Source organism: Vombatus ursinus, unplaced genomic scaffold, assembly GCF_900497805.2.
Source record: "Vombatus ursinus unplaced genomic scaffold, bare-nosed wombat genome assembly UNPS02014808.1, whole genome shotgun sequence".
Lineage (NCBI taxonomy): Eukaryota > Metazoa > Chordata > Mammalia > Diprotodontia > Vombatidae > Vombatus > Vombatus ursinus.
Window position 1 is genome coordinate 6,935,389 of NW_020954586.1, and position 17,369 is coordinate 6,952,757.

Here is a 17,369-nt window from a genome sequence, read left to right on the forward strand (position 1 = left end):
GAGAGAGAGAGAGAGAGAGAGAGAGAGAGAGAGAGAGAGAGAGAGAGAGTGTGTGTGTGTGTGTGTGTGTGTGTGTGTGTGAGTGTGCGCGAGCGCGCTCGGGGACAAGAGCTATGAGATATTTTTAGTCTTATTATGAAATACATTACAGAATCCTTCACCACGAAATACAAAGATATTTTCCAGATTCGGAGGTAATCTCTCTTAAGCACATCTTCACAGTTAAGCGTCCAGAAAATAAACTCCATTTTTTGTTTAAATTAATTACTTAGAATGTAAGCAAACGTTCATTCTGGAGTTCAAACTACTTCCTTCTTTTTGCACCCAAGAAAACTAAGTCAAACAGTCCAATTAAGGACCCCTCCCCCACAACACAAATCTGGCTTTGCTTTTATGAATGGCAGAGCCAGCAGCAGCAGCAGGTAGAGCCTGTAACTGGATCCCTAGCGTAGGGCCCCATTCACAAAACAAGACACACTTCCACCAAATTCCCAGCTTTCCCCATTCAAGAAAACTCCTTCCGAAGTGCCCCCGCCCCCACCTCCAATTCACTAACTGCCTTAAGGCACAGCCCCTCCCCCTCCCCGTTTGAGGCAGAAAGCTCAAAGCTATACACACACATACACACACTCACAAGGGGGGGGAGGGCGGTGTATGGCGAGCTGGAAAAAGAAACCCGCTTCATTCATAAAGTCACCCACATTCATAAAAACTTGCAGCCGCAACCGCGGCCAATCTTCTCCCACGTTCACCTTAACGGTGCGGGGTGCTGGCCCCGCTGCATCCCTAGAAAAGTATCATCTCTCCCCGCGGCACCTCCTTCCAAATCTAATTTCAGCCCTAAACTCTCCCAGAAAATGGGGCCCGATAATCAGGCCCCCAAACTCAGCTCCCTAGCCATGGCTTTGAATCTATGCAACTCCTTTCTCCCGACCCCAGAACCTCTCCTTCGATTTCCTAAGGACCCTCTAGCTCGGCGATCACCCCAGTCTGCCCCCCGCCCTCAAACCTGTGCACCCCTAGATCATACTTCAATCTCAGCCCCTTCAGGCTCCCAGGGACTTTCCCTTAAGCCATGTCTGAAGGACCCCAACCTTTCCCAGTGCTCACCACCTCAGAAGCCACTGGGCACCCCATCTAATTTCATGCTCCCCCCAACATCGCCAAGGCAGCCCAGGAGCAGCCAAACTCAACCCCCGGTCCTCTAGTAATCCCCCACTACTGCCTGAAAGACCCTCAAACCCTTCTCAATCACTCCAAGAACCCCCCCAACTCCCCTAATGTCCCCCAAATTCCCATCAGGTCTCTCAGAGAGCCCTCAAGCTCCTTTCAGATCCACTCTGGGAACCCCTAACGTCCCGAGTCCCCTGAGGTGGCCCAAAGACTCTTCTCGGGCCCCTCTCAAAAAGCCCCCAAACTGGCTCCCTGAGCGCCCCTCAAATCCCCGAGGGCCCCAGGAGCCCCCAAATTACCACTTACCCCTTCCAAAGGCCCCCACCTCTCCCTGGCCCCCCGACGCACCCCCGCACGGAAGCCCCGACCCCCCCCCCCTATGCTCTCCCCCCCCCCACCTCACCTGCCCCCCCAGCCGCGCCGCGCGCCGTGTCTGTGTCCGTGTCCATGTCCGTGTCCGTGTCCGTGACCGGCAGACGCAGACCCGTTACGGCCCCCCGGCCCCGTTAGACCCCGCCCTCTCCGGAGGCGCGGCCCCGCCCCCGCCCGCACCTGGGCGCGTGCCCGGGCCTCACCTGCGCGCGCTCCCGCCGCCGCCGCTTGCGCGCGCTCCCGCTTGACAGGAGCGCTCCGGGCAGGGGCTCCGACCGGCTGGCTGCCCGCCTCCCTCGCCCTGGCCCCTGGCCCCGGCCCGGCCCGGCCCGGCGCTGTCCCGAAGCCCGCCTGCCCGCCCGCGCCTCCCCGCCGCCGCTCTCGGGCCGCCTCGCCGCCTAGCTCCCTCGGGCGCCGCAGCCGCCAGCCCAGCGAGAGCAGCAGCCGCCCCCGAACTGGCTGGGCCTCCGCAGCCCCCCGCCGAGCCCAGCCCAGCCCCCCCCTCCTCCCGCCTCTCCGCCTCTCCCATTGGCCCGCATCCCCTCCCGCGCCTGTCCGTCAAGGCTTGTTTACCCCTTCTGTGGGCCAATGGCGCGGGGCCGACCCGCCAGCCCCGCTGGGGATTGGGCCGACCGCGTGTTCCGACCCGCCTCCTCGGCGGGGGAGAGGGGTCGTTTTACATAATTTATGCACCGAGGGCCCGGACCAATCAGCGCGCTCTGGTTTACATAATGTGGTTCGGACGTTTTTCATTCATAAAAAAACGCGACCTGAGGGAGAAGCTTCGCTGAGTCAGTGAAGCCTTTAAAGGGGCCGACAGAAGGAAAAGAAGACTGGGGATGAATCTAACGCAGGTTAGCATAGGGCAGGTTAGAGACCTGGATGAAAGCTGAACTAGGCCAGAAGATGCAAACCTGGAAGGGAGCTTAGAAATTAGTCCCCTTCGTTTTTACCGATGGGGAAACTGAGGCTCTGAACGGTGAAATGACTTGTCCTAGGTCTCACAGAAAGGCGACCGGAAAAACGGACACTTGAACCCAAGTCTATAATCAATTAATCAACCAGTCAACGAGCATTTCTTTTCCAAGTGTTTCCCCCCATTCCTGTTCTCCCAAGACCCCATCGCCCTTCTCAAGAGACCCTCCTTGTCTCTGTTTGTTGAGAGATGGAGGGGCCTCCTTTTATTTTCCTCTCCTCCCCCCACCCTAGAGTGGGGGAGGGGTGAGGGGGGAAGGGTGGGGACAGGCTGGGGCTGCTCCCTGCTTGCTTTGCAGCCTGGCTTTCATTCACAGCTGCAGCAAACGGTGCAAAGTTATCTCCTCAGAATGGAAGAAAGAATGGAAGAATTCGTCATTCTAGCCAAAAAAGAAACTCGCTGACCGACCTGGGCATGTGGCCCACTGAGAAATACACAGTGGGAACCGATTCACTTATTGTTAATGGCTTTTAAGCAGACCCTCATGGATTAACCTGGACATGGAGCAGGGAAGGAGGAGATTCTCAAAAATCCTCATTGTGTGTCTCACTTTAATTAAAACGTGAGTTCACAGCTAGGTTTAAGGTCCTATTTTTTCCCCCATAAATTTAGGCAGAGCTGAAAGTCAGGGTAGAGTAGGTGAGCAAGGCTCCCAAAGCCCTTCTTCCTCTGTTTCTGTCACCGTTTATCTGACACAAGCAAACGAAGTGGAAAGGACCCTGAAACCTGAGGCCAAGGGCCGGCAATTCAGGGACCTCAGAAGTCTTAATACCCTCATTTTACAAACGGCCTCCAAAGAGGGAAAGCGAACCTGGGTTTAAATGCCAATCTGCTGCTTACCTTCAGTGTGACCTTGGCCCAGTCACTTCCTATCGAGTTCCTTAGTTTCCTCCTTTACAAAAAAAAAGAATAAGCAGGAGGCGGGGCAGGCAGCGGGGGTTGACTACGTGATCCAGAGGTCTCTTTGCAGCTCAGAGGGTTTACTCTGATCCTGAAATCTTTGCTGAAGTCACACCATAAAGTCAACCAACCATGAATCCCTTGGAAACCAGGCTCGGTAGTTAGCGTTCTAGCCTCGCTGGGCTGTTTGTTTTCAATTTAAGGAGTGTGAGATGCTGCATTTTGGAATTCAGTCCTGTACAGCTGGGGAAGGATGGAGGGCTACTGGGGTCTGCCAAACAAATAGGCATTAACTGCAGTTGCTGAGATTCTTAACAGTGTTCCTTCAAACAAGTAAACAAATCAGCCTTTTCCCCTCCCCCAGGTCCCTCCCCAATGTTGGGAGCCCACACAATGGTGCAGAGTAAGGCTGTGTGGTACTCTTCCGGCAGGACGAGCCAACCGCCAGGGATGTATGCTGGGGAGCGTGCTGTCTGAGTTCTTCTCCCGGTGTGACTTGGCACGCCTCCCTGACTAGCAACCCAGGAGATAAAGCTAGCTAGCACCCTTGGGAGAGGGAAAGGTGAGATGGGGAAGCAAACAGAAGAGATTCCCAGCGCTCACCCGGGACACTGAGAACTCCAGATGGCTTTTCTTTTTTGCTCTTTGGGCACAGGCTATCCCCCCCCATGTCCAGGAATGTACTGTCCCCTCATTCCTGCCTCTTAGAATCCCTAGGTAAGCTCAAATGTCACCTCCTACATGAGCTTTTGTCCTGATTCCCCCGCCCCAGTGGCTAGTCTTTGCCCACCTCTGCCCCCAAATTACTTTGGACTTTGCTTTGTATATATGATGTATATAGGGTCATGGATCATAGACCTGAAATTAGAAGGTTCAGAAGCAATCTAAGCCAACCCCCCCCCATAATACAAATGAAGAAACTGAGGCCCAAGGGGTTAAAGTGACTTGTCCAAGGTCACACAAGTAGTAAACATCAGAGGAGGGTTTAGGGGACTTCAGAGACAGTGTGTTTCCCTTTGTGTATGTGATAAAATGTAAGCTTCATGAAGACAACTGTTTTGTTTTATGTGTTTGTATTCTCAGCTCATTCTGAGTTTGGTTTCTTGGAGGCAGCTAGGTGTAGCAGTAGAATACCTGAGTTCAAATCCAGCCTCAGAAACTTCCTTAGCTATGTGACCTTGAGCAAGTCACTTAACCTCTGTTTGTCACTGGAGAAGGAAATGGCAAACCACTCCAAGAAAATCCCATGGACAGAGGTCCACCGGGTCATGAAGAATTAGACATGGCTGGGACAGCAGACCGACAAAAACAGAAATTCTCAGCGCACTGCCTGAGATGGTGCCTGGAGTGGAGGAGATGCTTAGTACCTTGCACTAAGTGGCTAGAGGTTATACATAGAGCCAAGAAGATTTGAGTTTCAGTCGTGCCTCAGAGACTTACTAGCTGCATGACCCTGGGCAAGTCACGTAACCTCTGGAGATAATGACAGCATCTACCTCCCAGGCCGTGTGTGTGTGTGTGTGTGTGTGTGTGTGTGTGTGTGTGTGTGTGTGTAACATGAGATCATTTCTGTAAAATATTTTATAAACCTTAAATCACTATGTAAATGCTAGCTATAATTTTATATGTAATTATTAATATAATAATTATTGTTGTTCATAGTAAATACTTGATTCTCCTTAAAAAAAAAGTCCAGTCCTATTCACTCTGGTACCCACTGCTTTATTTCTTAAGTGTGTTACCTTCCATCCAATTTAAGACACTCCAGGAGCAGTAAACAAACAAAAAATTCCCACCAAAAGCTGCACCCAGTGTAACAGGCCTCTCACATTACATGGGCTGTGTAGGAGCCAGAATCATCAACCAGTATTCACAAATACAGGCAGGATCTTGTTAATGGTAGGGAGGGACTAGTTGGGACCATGGGGCCTTGTGTGAATTCGGGAAATTCTAGGGAGTTGCCTAAGCAGCACACAGAGATTGAATGATTTGCCCAGTGTGTGAGAGGTAGAATTCAAACCCAGCACTCCAGGTCCAACAGAAACAAAGTAAAAGTTGCCCCTATTTTATGTCTCTAGACAGCATCTTTTCCCCACAGTTCTCAGTCTCCCAGCTCACAAGAGCCCATCAAATCTGTAGATGCGACGACTTTGGTCATGTCCCCCACCCCACCCTACCCCACCAAATGTCTTAGTGTCTGGAGTCCTAGCCATTTGTCCAGTGTCTAGTCCTGCTATACAGTGACAAAATCTTGCCATGTCCTGGTAGGGGAAGTCACCCTGACTTCTCTAAAGCCTCAGTTTCCCCCAATGTCAAATGAAGCAGCTGCACAGGACCTCTAAAGTACTGCCTAATCCTGATATTCTCTGTTTTCAAGTCCCTTCTCATTCTGACATTCTACATTCCCGGTACCTCCCAACTCTGACAGTCTGTGTTCTCTCTCTTCTGGGCCAATGTTCTAAGTTCTGAGGGCTCTATAAATTCTTTTTTTTTTTAATGAAATAAATTCTTTCTACATTCTAAGGCTCCTTTCTAACTCTAACATTCTATGCCCTAACCATCTCCCTAGTAGACCAGAAACATTCCTTTTTTTTGTTTCCATATGACAAGGATAATAGCACAGTGTAAAAGGTGTCCATCAGATACCCCTTGCTCTCAACATAGACTTATTAACCTCGTTTTCTGGTCATTGCGGGGAGGTATCTGTTCAGAACAGTGATTTCAGCAGGCAGCTCCCAGTGAGGAAACTCCGTCCACCAATAACCCTTCTGACTTATGACAGTTTTATGGCCCTTCTTGTGAGCACTGAGAGCTGGAAGGGACCTTGAGATTATTTAGCCCAATCCTCTTATTTTATAGATGAGGAAATCCAGACCCAGAGGTTAAGTGACTAGCCAAAGGTCATACTGGTCAATCAGGTCCACTGACATTAAATCTAATGTTAATGGGATCATAATGTCTTGGGATCAAAGACCTAGATCTATAAGGAAACTGAGGCTGTTATCTATTCCAACCCTTTCATTGTACAGATGAGGAAGTTGAGGCCCAGTGAGGTACCTGTACCATGCTGTGTCTTCCAAATGGGCAAATCCTCACTGTTCAGCTCCTCCTTAGTGATTCCTGCCCTTTCTCACCAAATGCCTCCCGGTGACTCTTCCCCACCCCCAACAAATGCCTTTACTTCCAGAAGATGGAGATTTCCTTTTTTTAGAATTTCCTTGTAGGGCACACATTAAGCCTGTGCTCCGAAGGATATTATATAAACAAGAGATTTCTTTTGCTTAAAAAAAAATGTGTATCACCTACTAAGAGGCTTGGAAGAGGAAACAGTGAGCTCTATGTGGGACGCCATGTTCTAGCAAAGCTATAAATGTAATTTCTCTTATGTATAAGATCAGTATCGTGGGAAGTTAATGTTTGAAGCTATAAACCCTGTGTATCCATCCAATCAGAGAGATTTAGATGACAGAGAAGCCTGGGAATAAGTACAGGGCATCGATGAATGCCCAAATGGTGAGTGAGTGAGTGAGTGAGAGAGAGAGAGAGAGAGAGAGAGAGAGAGAGAGAGAGTGAGTGTGTGTGTGTGTGTGTGTGTGTGTGTGTGTGTGTGTGTGTCTGCTTGAGCTCGATTATTGTTGAACTTGGCCAAAGAAAGTATTGGACAAGACTGTGCTTGTCTGAGTAACCATCAGAGCTTGCATCAAAGTATGGAGGGGTCTGGGATATGCTGAAGTCCATCTTCTTCTAGGCAGGGATGCCAAGCCTGGATGCTGATTTCCACCCTCCTCTTTTCTTGTGTACTCCCCCGCCCCCGAAATTACTTTGTTTACGTTTTGTATTGCATTTTTATGCGGATGCTCTTTTCCCCCCCAGTAGAATGTAAGCTTCCTCAGGGCGGGGACTAGTTTGGTTTCGTACCCTGAAAGCTTTGTGACAAAGTGGCTGGTCCACAATAAGCTTTGTTGTTCTTGTTGAATTAAATTCAGCTAATGCCGTGTATCAGCTGTGCACCACCCATGCAGACCTGTGCGGCTTCTGGACCTGCCTAGCAATGCCAACATGGAAGGTGTGTGGGGGGAGGTGATCTTCTTAGGGAAACTCTCAGAGGAATCCCACAGTATAGGCACCTGGGAGAGAGGCAGTGTGGGGCAGTGATTAGAGGGGATGGATTTGCAGTCCTCTGACTGCTCCTACCACCTGCTGTGTCACCTTGGGCAAAGTCACTTAAACCTCACTGGGCCTCAGTTTACTCACCTGTAAAGTGAGGGGGATGGAACATGATGACATCTGAGGTCATTTCCAGCTCCAAACCAATAATCCTATGATGCTAGGCCCACTGCAGCTATATCGGGGTTGACCATCAGCCAGCAACGGGAGACCTTAAGTGTTCATTGGACACAAGTGTGTGAGAGTCATGAAAGGGATGACATGGTGAAGAACAACTCTTTGAAACTGAGAATCTCATGTTTCCTGATCATCTCTCTGTGCCTCAGTCTCTCTCTGTGCTGGACTTGAAGTCGAGGGACCTGGGTTTGAATTCTGGCTGTTTTACTTACTCTCTTTGTGACTGTGGGCAAGCTCTTCCCCGCCTCTGCCCCTCAGTTTCCTTACCTATAAAACTGTAGGAACTAATTTGTTTCTGATGTCCTTTGGAACGTTAAATCTGTTAGACACAACCAAGATGGAATTCATAATCTTGGTACCGTCTCTAGCTCCATGTTCAAACTCTCTATTTCCTCCCTGTGCTCTGTAGGGGGGTAGGGGTGGGGGGAAGAGGAGGTCCGCTCACTCACACACACATACACACACAAAACACACCACACGCATCTTCCCAGAACTGTTGTGAGCCTGGGAACCAGACTTGTTAGGACTATGTATAAAGTAAGAGTAAATGAGCTCTGAGTGACAGTTTGAGGGACTTTCCTATGAGTAAAGCCCATGGATTCTGTAACATCTGTTTTGGTCACTCTGAAGTATTTTTGGGTTATTGTCTGGTTCTGGGCCACGTTCAGAACAGGAGAAGCGGATACGATGGCAAATTCCATATTGATGATGTATCGTCGTGTTAAAGACGATGGAGTAGCAGTTTTGGAGTCAGAGGATCTAGTTTTGAGGCCTAACTCTGCCTCTTCCTTGGTTGTGTGAAACCGAGCAAGTAACCTACCTTCTTCGAGACTCAGTTTCCTCATCTGTTAAATGAAGGGATTTGACTAGCTCTCCACGAGGCCTTTCAGTTCTACCATTCTATGATTCTGTGGTGTCTTGGGAAGGTCACCATCTGTGAACCTTGATTTCCTCATCTGTGGATAGGTGGCTGAGCAGTATAGTGGATTAAGTACCAGGCCTGGAGCTAGGAAGACCTGAGTTCAAATCCAGCCTCAGACACTTACCAGCTGTGTGACCCTGGGCAAGTCACTTAACCCTATTTGCCTCTGTTTCCTCAGCTGTAAAATGAGCTGGAGAAGGAAATGTCGAACCATTCCAGTATCTTTGACAAGAGAATCCCAAATGGGGTCACAGAGAGTCAGATACAACTTAACAAAAAGGATGAGATTGAACCAGATGATCTTCAAGGCCCATTAAATGAATCCATGAGGGACAGTGGTCCACTGGGAGTCTGGAAGTGGGAAGTTTGAGCCCACTGGCTACCCTGATTCTCCTTCTGAGGATGACCTGGGGCAATCACGACCTTATGATTCTAACTCTTGTAGGATATGGTACAGACTGGCTGCCCCAGGCCAGGATGCCAGCCTCTGACAGTCTCAGACTACAAGGAACCTGGATCCTGGGAGAAATGAGAACTGAAGGGTTAAAATGTTGCTTCTCTTTCATGGACCAGCCTCAGCTGATGCTGGGGGGGAGGGGCGCCCCGGTTCCCTGAGCTTTCAGCCCGGCCTGTGAGAGGATGGCCTTCTTTTCAAGCAGATCAAGCCTCGGGAGTGGGCAGTGTTTATGGACAAAGGAGAGATGAGCCTTGGCTAGCCAGACGCTGCAATGTTCACATCACCAGTGGCTTCATTTACTTGGCTCCAAATGAGGTGTAAACCTTTTGCTTCACCCCTCCAAGTCAGCCCATCCTTTCAACACTCTTTATCCCCTCACCCACCACCGCTCAAAGCTAAACAACCACAGCCAGCATTCAAAACAAGCCCTGCCTCCGCCCACTTGTTCTCAGAACGCTTGGTTCTGGTATAAAGACTGCAAGCAAAATGACCCCCAGGCCAGAGAGGGCAGCAGCTTTGAAGAGGCCCAAGACAGGAGCTGGTGAGGAGGACACCGAGGTTCAGAGTGGCTAAGCGAGGGGTCTGCCATCACACAAGGAAGCAAGAGGCATTGGTGGGACTCGAAGCTGTGTTTTCTGACTCCATGGTTATCACTCAGGCCCTCTCCAGAGGAAGTTGGGGATAATGTGGAGCCGCATGGGATGTCCTCTGCAGTGAGAAGACCTGGATTTACATCCTCTCTCTGACCTTATTAATAACCATGGTGACCTAGTGCTGGCCACTTCCCATTCTGGGCCTCAGTTGGCCTATATGTGAAAAGAAAAGGCTGAGGACCCTTCCAGTTCAAGATCTAGGATTCCAAGATGCCACGGTTAGGGTCTGATCCAGGATAGGTGAGCACAGGGCTAATTACTGCAGGCATCCATACCACCCATCTGGGGGAGAGCAATTTGGTGAACTCATAGACCCTTTCTCAGAACAATGTTTTTAAATGCATGAAATAAAATGCATAGGATTATAAATATAACCAATTATATTGAAACAGTTATCCAAATATTAAAAAATGTTCAGGGTCCCCAGGTTAAGATCCCCCATTTTAGGTTTTCATGCTCTTTGATGTGCCAACTGTACCTTCCCCTTTTCTTGCTAATAAAGTGCTTTGGAAGAGTTTGACTTCTCTCATGGAGAGAGAGAGAAAGAGAGACAGACAGACAAAGAGAAGAGACAGAGGAAGGGGGGAGAGAGACAGAGACAGAGAAAGAGAGGAGGGTATCCACCCTCCAAGAGAATCAAGGACAAAGCCCAGGGGACACTTGACTAGGGGACGTCCTTCCCTGGCTGCTGTTAAACCATTAATGGGAACTGATTTGCTCGGGTAGTCAGCATCAGGTGCAGAGCGTGAATTCAGATCCTTTAATTTTAGGTGGTGAAGCGGATAGAGTGCTGGACAACTCCTTTTCCTGGCCTCAGACACTTAGTAGCTGTATGACCCTGGGCAGGTTACTTCACCCTGTCTGCCTCGGTGTCCTCATCTGTGAAATGAGCTGGAGAAGGAAAAGGGGAACCACTCCAGTATCTCTGCCAAGAAAACCCCCAATGGGGTCACCAAGAGTGGACCGGACCAAACCACACACAACCAGATTTCAGTGTGTGATGTTGGCAGTCATGCTTCTCAAGGGCTTTCACGTCTGTGTCCTATACCTGGAGGTGTGGGCCGGTGGGGAGTTATCTCTCCAGCTACTTCAGGCAGGAATTCTGCTCATGATCAGGGAAGATTAAATGAGGAGGGCTTGTTTTCTCAGTGATGCTTGTGGAATCTTTTCCTGGCTGAATTGGAGTCTGAACCCCATCCCCTACCCTGGTCTGGGCACTCTTCACAGGTCCCTCTGCTTTAATCATCTCTCCCATCTTCCTCTGATCCTGTTTCTTCTTGTTCCATAACTAGACTAGACTTTTTTATTTTGATTTTCACCCTCTTACATCTTCACTGCAAGTCTGAAAGAAGTCCCTCACTGCCTCCTCTGACATCATCGGCCTGGTTACCGGAGATTTGAAGGGCCAAATATGGTCTTTGTGTCCTTCCTGCCCATACACGAAACCCAGTGCCAAGGCAAATACCCCCTCATTATGGAATCTATCAGCAGAGTTCGTAGGGATGGATTGCATAGGCATTCATGACTTACCTCCCTTGGAACGGCTTCATCCTCTCCAGCCCACTCATTTGCTTTTGGAATGGAGAACACTGGGGCCCGGCAACCTCACACACCTCTCGAGTTAGTGGTAATGAAATCATGCCTACGTTTCTAGCATCGGTCACTCCTGTCTTCCTAGCAGCTGATAGTCTTTCCTCATCTTGAGATTATCGGCTATCTCAAGCCTCTCTGGAGCCTCCAGAGGGCTTCCCGTCTTCCTTGTGTGCTCTGGAGCTCATTACCACCTTGGTTCTGAACCCTGGAAGTCTGAGGGGGAAGCTCAGGAATCTAAGTGCCTTGAAAGCCCATTGAGGGAAAAATGATGATGATATAAAAAAAAATTTATCCTAGGCTGCTCACATTCCAATGTGCAATCCAGTGGCAAAGCTGGGACAATTAAAAGCTTCAGAAAGCGAGTGGGATACAAAATGAACTCATGAAAAAGCATTAGCATTTCTACTTAGCAAAAACAAAAACCAGGAGGAAATAATAGAGAAAAAAAACCATTCAAAATAGCTACAAAAGGAATGAATGGGACAATTTGAATATTGCCATGATCCTGGCCTTGGACTGATGTTTGACTGAAAAAAAAAAAATGAGCCAGGACTGTTTGTCCTTTGAGGACGTTCCAGTGAATAAATGACTCTCAGACCAACAGCAAGGAGGAGAGGGAGGTTGGGTGGGCCTTTATGTCTTCACAGCACCCTTATTAAAGATGACTACAAATGGGTTAATCCAATCCAAACATTGGGATTCTTGGAACCCAAGACCAGTGGAGACACGGATCAAGGTCTCTGAGTGAGAGCAACTGTTGGTTAGATTTAGTGCCTCTGTGTGATACAATCGAATGAACACTGGTGTTGGGGGATGTGGATGGCATTTTCCATTGTGAGTCTTTTGGAGTTCTCTTAGATTCTTGTACTGCTGAGAAGAGCTAAGTCTATCAAAGTCAGTCATCGCACAATGTGACTGTTACTGTGTACATGTTCTCCTGGTTCTGCTCATTTCACTCTGCATCAGTTCATGTAAGTCTTTCCAGGTTTTTCTGAAGTCTGCCTGCTCATCATTTCTTATAGCACAGCAGTATTCCATTACATTCATATACCACAACTTGTTCAGCCATTCCCCAATTGATGGGCATCCACTCAATTTCCAATTCTTTGCCAAAAAAAGCTGCTATAAATATTTTTGCACATGTGGGTCCTTTCCCCATTTTTATGATCTCTTTGGGGTACATACCTAGAAGTGGTATTTCTGGGTTAAAGGGTATGCACAATTTTTTAGTCTTTTGGGCATAGTTCCAAATTGCAAAAGGGTTGGATCATTTCACAACTCTACCAACAATGCATTAGCAACAAACATTTTTAAAAACAAATTTTTTGATATCTTTTGTTTTTACATTACCTGGATTTCCCAAGTATCCTTTCCATTCCTTCCTCTGAAAGAGCCAGCCCTTATTAAAAAAGAATGAGGAAAAATGTTCAGGAGAATTAACCAACATATGAAAAAGGGCTGATAATTACATCCAGGGCCTGTCCCTTTTGTGTGTATTTGTAGTCTCAGCAGTGACCACAATGCCTGGCACTCTTTTTGGGTGGTGGTGGTGGTGGTGGTGGTGGAGGGAGCAGAACCAAGTGATTTTATTGGTATAGGAAATTTCTAACAGGAGGACTCCATTTGCCAGTGCATTGTTGGCACCTGATAGGAAGCTTTGTGTTTTCTAGAGTTTCTTGGGGGCACTAAGAGGATATATGACTTACCTAGGGTTATGTAGCCCATATGGGACAAAGGCTGGATTAGAACTCAGGTCTTTCAGAAGCAGAAGCCAGTGCTGGAAGATGAGAGTCTGACATTCTGTGTTCTCAGGTGCCTCCCAGCTCTGACATTTGTGGTCTAAAAAACCAATCACTGGGGGCATTCCATGTTCCCTGTTCTACGTTCCTCCCAGCTCTGATATCCTGTGTTCAAAGTTCTTGAGGCACTCTCATAGCCTTGAGAGGTAGGGCTGCCTATCCCATAGGAGGTGCTTTTTGTAAAACAATTGAAATGGAATACTAATTATAATGACCAAACTCCACCCCAAAGAAAGCAAATCCTCCTCTGCACTACTGGTGCGGAATAATTAATCAATAAACATTTATGAAGAGTCTACTATGTGCCAGGCACTATGCTAAGTGCTAGGGATACAAAAGGAGACAAAAGATATTCCCTGCCCTCAAGGAGCTTACAATCTAATGGAACACTGCATATAATATGCCTTTTGGGATATGTCGGTTAATTTTCCTCAACATTCCCCCCCCCAATCTTTTAAATTCTTTATTATAAGGGTTGATTCTCTCAGAAGAAGAAAAGGAAACGATCCCTTGGGAAATGCAGGTGATATAAAAACAAAAGATATAAAAATTTTTATTACTAAAAATGTTTGCTGATTTCCTAAATTTTATAATTTTATAGCTTTCCTAGCTCCTGGCACAGTGTTCTGCACACACTAGGGACTTTCAATAGATAACATGTATTGTATTCTTTAGCCCACAGGGTTGTTGAAATGTTTTCAAAAACCAGATGGCATCATTGATCTGAGTAGAAGGGACCCCTACTCCCATGGAGTCCAACTCCTTTGGTTTTTGGTTTTGGAAACTGAGGCTTAGCTAGGTGATGTGACTTGCCTAGGGTCACACAGCTAGTAAGGGTCAGTCGGGCCCCTTCAAGCCCAAGTCTCTCTTTCTCCAGAACCACCATCCAAGGCTTTCTGCTTAAAGTTACTATATGATGATCATTATTTCAAAGGGAAAAGGATTAGAGGGAGGGCTGGGATTGCTCCTTCAGCTCGCACGAGTCATGATGGACAATGGGGTTTTTTGGGCTTTTTTTTTTCTTCTTCTCTTGGCTCCCACAAGAAAACTTTTCTGAAATGTTATGACCCTCCTCACTTCTCTAATCCTTTCCCACTTCCCAAGCCCCAAGGCATAGTTTTTCCCTTCTTCTTGGCCCTTTTATTTTTTCAGGTCTGAAAACACTGGCTGATCGGAAAATAGCCAGCAGGCATGGAGGATGCGTGCCTGCTGCTTCAATAAGAAGAGTTTGAGCTCGACCCAGGGTAAGATGGCCTTGTTTTCCATTGTTGTCAAGGCAGACGCGGTCAGAGCTAGTTAACAATTGGGAGTCACACATCCAGCCTCTGAGGGAGAAAGGTAGGGGATGTTTTCTCCTACCTGTGGCCCAGGCTTGCTTCCAGAATAAATAGAAACGCCATTCAAAAGCAGAAACACACAAAAGAACAGCCAGGAGGGTCAGCGAATCACACTCCCCAGAAACACAAGGGACCCAGGAAATGAATTTTGCATTAACTGGGTGAGCCGTGTGCAACATTTTGGTTAAATTTTTATTTGTTAACAACAAGGCAGCCTAGTCTGCTAGGCACCAGCAGTTGCTGTTTGGAATAAACTGTTATTGCTTTAATGAGGGGTTCACTGTATAGGATAACTGAGCAAAGTTCAGGGCTCCCCAAGGGAAATCGTGCCCCCCCACTCCAGTTAGATCCACCTGATGGAAGTGAGAACAGGTCCTTCCTCTCCCCTCCCCCTTTCCTTCCCCGTTTATTCAGGCACCAATCGAGGCACAGATTTTCCTGGACAAGTGAGTGCCGTCTTTGCCTGTACCAGACTCAATTTTACCAAGTAGAGAGAGAAGATGGATTCAGGATTTCAACTCCCAGGACTTTGGGACAGGTTTTCTCCTCTTCATGAGGCTGGCCTGGGTTTTGAGAGGCCTTTTTTTTAAAAAAAATAAAAAAACAACTTGCAGGCTCACTGCAGTCCATGCCCAGCGAGGCTGCAGGAGATGCCAGCTGGCATAGGACCTCTGGGCATCACTTCCTTATAGCTCAGGGTTGGACTCCTGCAGTGCCTAGTAGGTACTAGTTTAAGGACTCCAGGCCCTGTGGTGGGAATATGAGGGGAAAAGGTGGTGTGGGGAGGAGAGAGGAAGCATCATAAAAACTACCCACTCTATTAGATAAAGTCTGAGCCTACCTAGAGCCAGTTCTGACCATGGGGCCTAACAGTGCATCTTGGAAGTGACCGTCTTGTTCAATGGCCTCATTTTACAATGAGGAAATTGAGGCCCAGAGAGCTGGTGATTTACCTGAGGCCACAAAGGTTGTAAGTGGCAGAGCCAGGATTCAAACTCAGGGCCCCTGACTCCAAATCCACCTTATTACCCACTGTACTACATTGGCTCAAAATATTGGAAGATCTCCAAGATCTATGATCCTACGAGATCCTATGAGATCCCATGAGAGTGTGGGAAGATGGAAAGAAAGCCGGATGCACTTGGAGTCAGCAGAGACCTAGGGCTGAATTCCATTTCTGATATTTACCTGCCATGTGACTGGGCAAATCTCTTCACCTCAGTTTCCTCATCTATCCAATGAGAATAATAACAGCACCTCCCTTAAAAGGTCGGGCAGCTAGGTGGTGAATTGGATAGAGGGCCAGGCCTGGGGTCATGAAGACCTGAGTTCAAATGTGGCCTCATGCATTTACCAGCTGTGTGACCCTAGGCAAATCACTTATAACCCTGTTTGCCTCAGTTTCCTTATCTGTCGAATGAGCTGGAGAAGGAAATGGCGAACCACTCCAGTATCTTTGGCAAGAAAACTCCAAGTGGAATCTTGAAGAGTAGGACAGGACTGAACAACAAAAATTAGAATGTAAGGTCCTTGAGGGCAGGAACAGATTTTTGTAGTTTGGGGGGAGTGTTTGTTCCCCCCTTTTCTTTGCATTCCCAGCCCGAGTATAGTGTCTGGCAAATAGTAGGTGCTTAATAAATGCATGTTGACTCGTGAACCTCCTTTTGAGAAAATCCATCCTAGAAAAAAAGCACACTTAACCAGCTGATAAAAGGGGGCAAGACTTTCTTTTCTGAATAGTGAATGGAAATATCACAGGATCTACTGTACTTAAAAAGAGCAGTGGCGAGCCCCAACCCTCGTGGCACCCAGGCGGTTGTCTACGTAAAGCGAGGCCCGCCTTCACGCTCACCGCCCCTCCCCCCAGGGTAGGAGCAGGAGGCCTGCATTCCTGCAACCCCATAAGAGGCCAATCGGAAACAATTGTATCCGATGTCAGCTCTTTTGGGAAGGTTCAGTCCCTCGAAGAACTTGGAGCCAGGAAGTGAGCGAGATAAAGGGCCCTCTTCCCCACTGTCCGGCAGGGCGAACCCAGAAACGTAGCTCGGCGGTGCCCACCCCCACCCCCGATGAAGAAATAGAAACAAACCAATTCTCAGGCTGGGTAAAGGCAGGTGGGACGCCCGCCTACCGCCTGCATGCATGCACGGCCTGCCTCCCTCCCTGCCTGCCTGCCTGGTGAGATGCCCGTGTGGGCCCCCAGCCAGCCGGGCCAGCTTCACCCCCAGGGAGGGACCGGGCAGGCTGTGCAGCTTAGCAGCAGCCCCGTGGGAGCTCACAAAGAGGCAGGGAGGCTTACCGGCTGCCGGAAAATAAAGGCAGGCACCCTCCGGAGGATAGAATAGGACCACTGGGTGGGGATTTCCGGGTAATATTTTTACAATACATGTATTTTTCAGACAGTTATGGAGGGGAAAACTTAAAACTAAATTTCTGAGGGGTAGCATGTGGTGTTTTGGTTTATCATCTGGGCTCAGTACAATGCCTGTCCCTTGTTCAGTCATTTCAGTCGTGCCCCACTCTCCAAGACCCCAGTTGGGGTTTTCTCCGCAAGACACTGGAGAGGTTTGCCCTTTCCTTCGCCAGCTCATGAAACTGAAGCTAACAAGGTTAAGCGATTTGCCCAGGGTCACACAGCTAGGAAGTGCCTGAGGCCGCATTCGAACTCAGTTCTTTCAGACTCCAGGAAATGCTCTATCCACTGCAACACCTACCTGCCCTGGTACGTAGTAGGCACTAAATAAATGCTTGGTCTGGGAGAAGAGCTGAGAGAATGCACCTCCTTCCTTTCTTCTTTTTTATTTTTTGTAGAGCTGAGGAATACTGCATACACTGCCGCTATC

At 48.3% G+C, this 17,369-nt stretch overlaps 1 protein-coding gene across 2 annotated transcripts in view; it reads right to left on the reverse strand.

Annotated features, from left to right (window-relative positions):
• Positions 1–1,826, reverse strand: part of ETV5 (ETS variant 5) — a 73,426-nt gene extending 71,600 nt beyond the window's left edge. Inside the window, exon 1 of one of the 2 annotated variants that reach the window (XM_027875248.1) lies at positions 1,749–1,826. The gene's annotated coding sequence lies outside the window, so the exon portion shown is untranslated. Of the gene's footprint in view, positions 1–1,576; positions 1,596–1,748 lie in introns of those variants that run through there. The other variant, XM_027875249.1, reaches the window with a different exon arrangement.
• Positions 1,827–17,369: the final 15,543 nt, after the last annotated feature.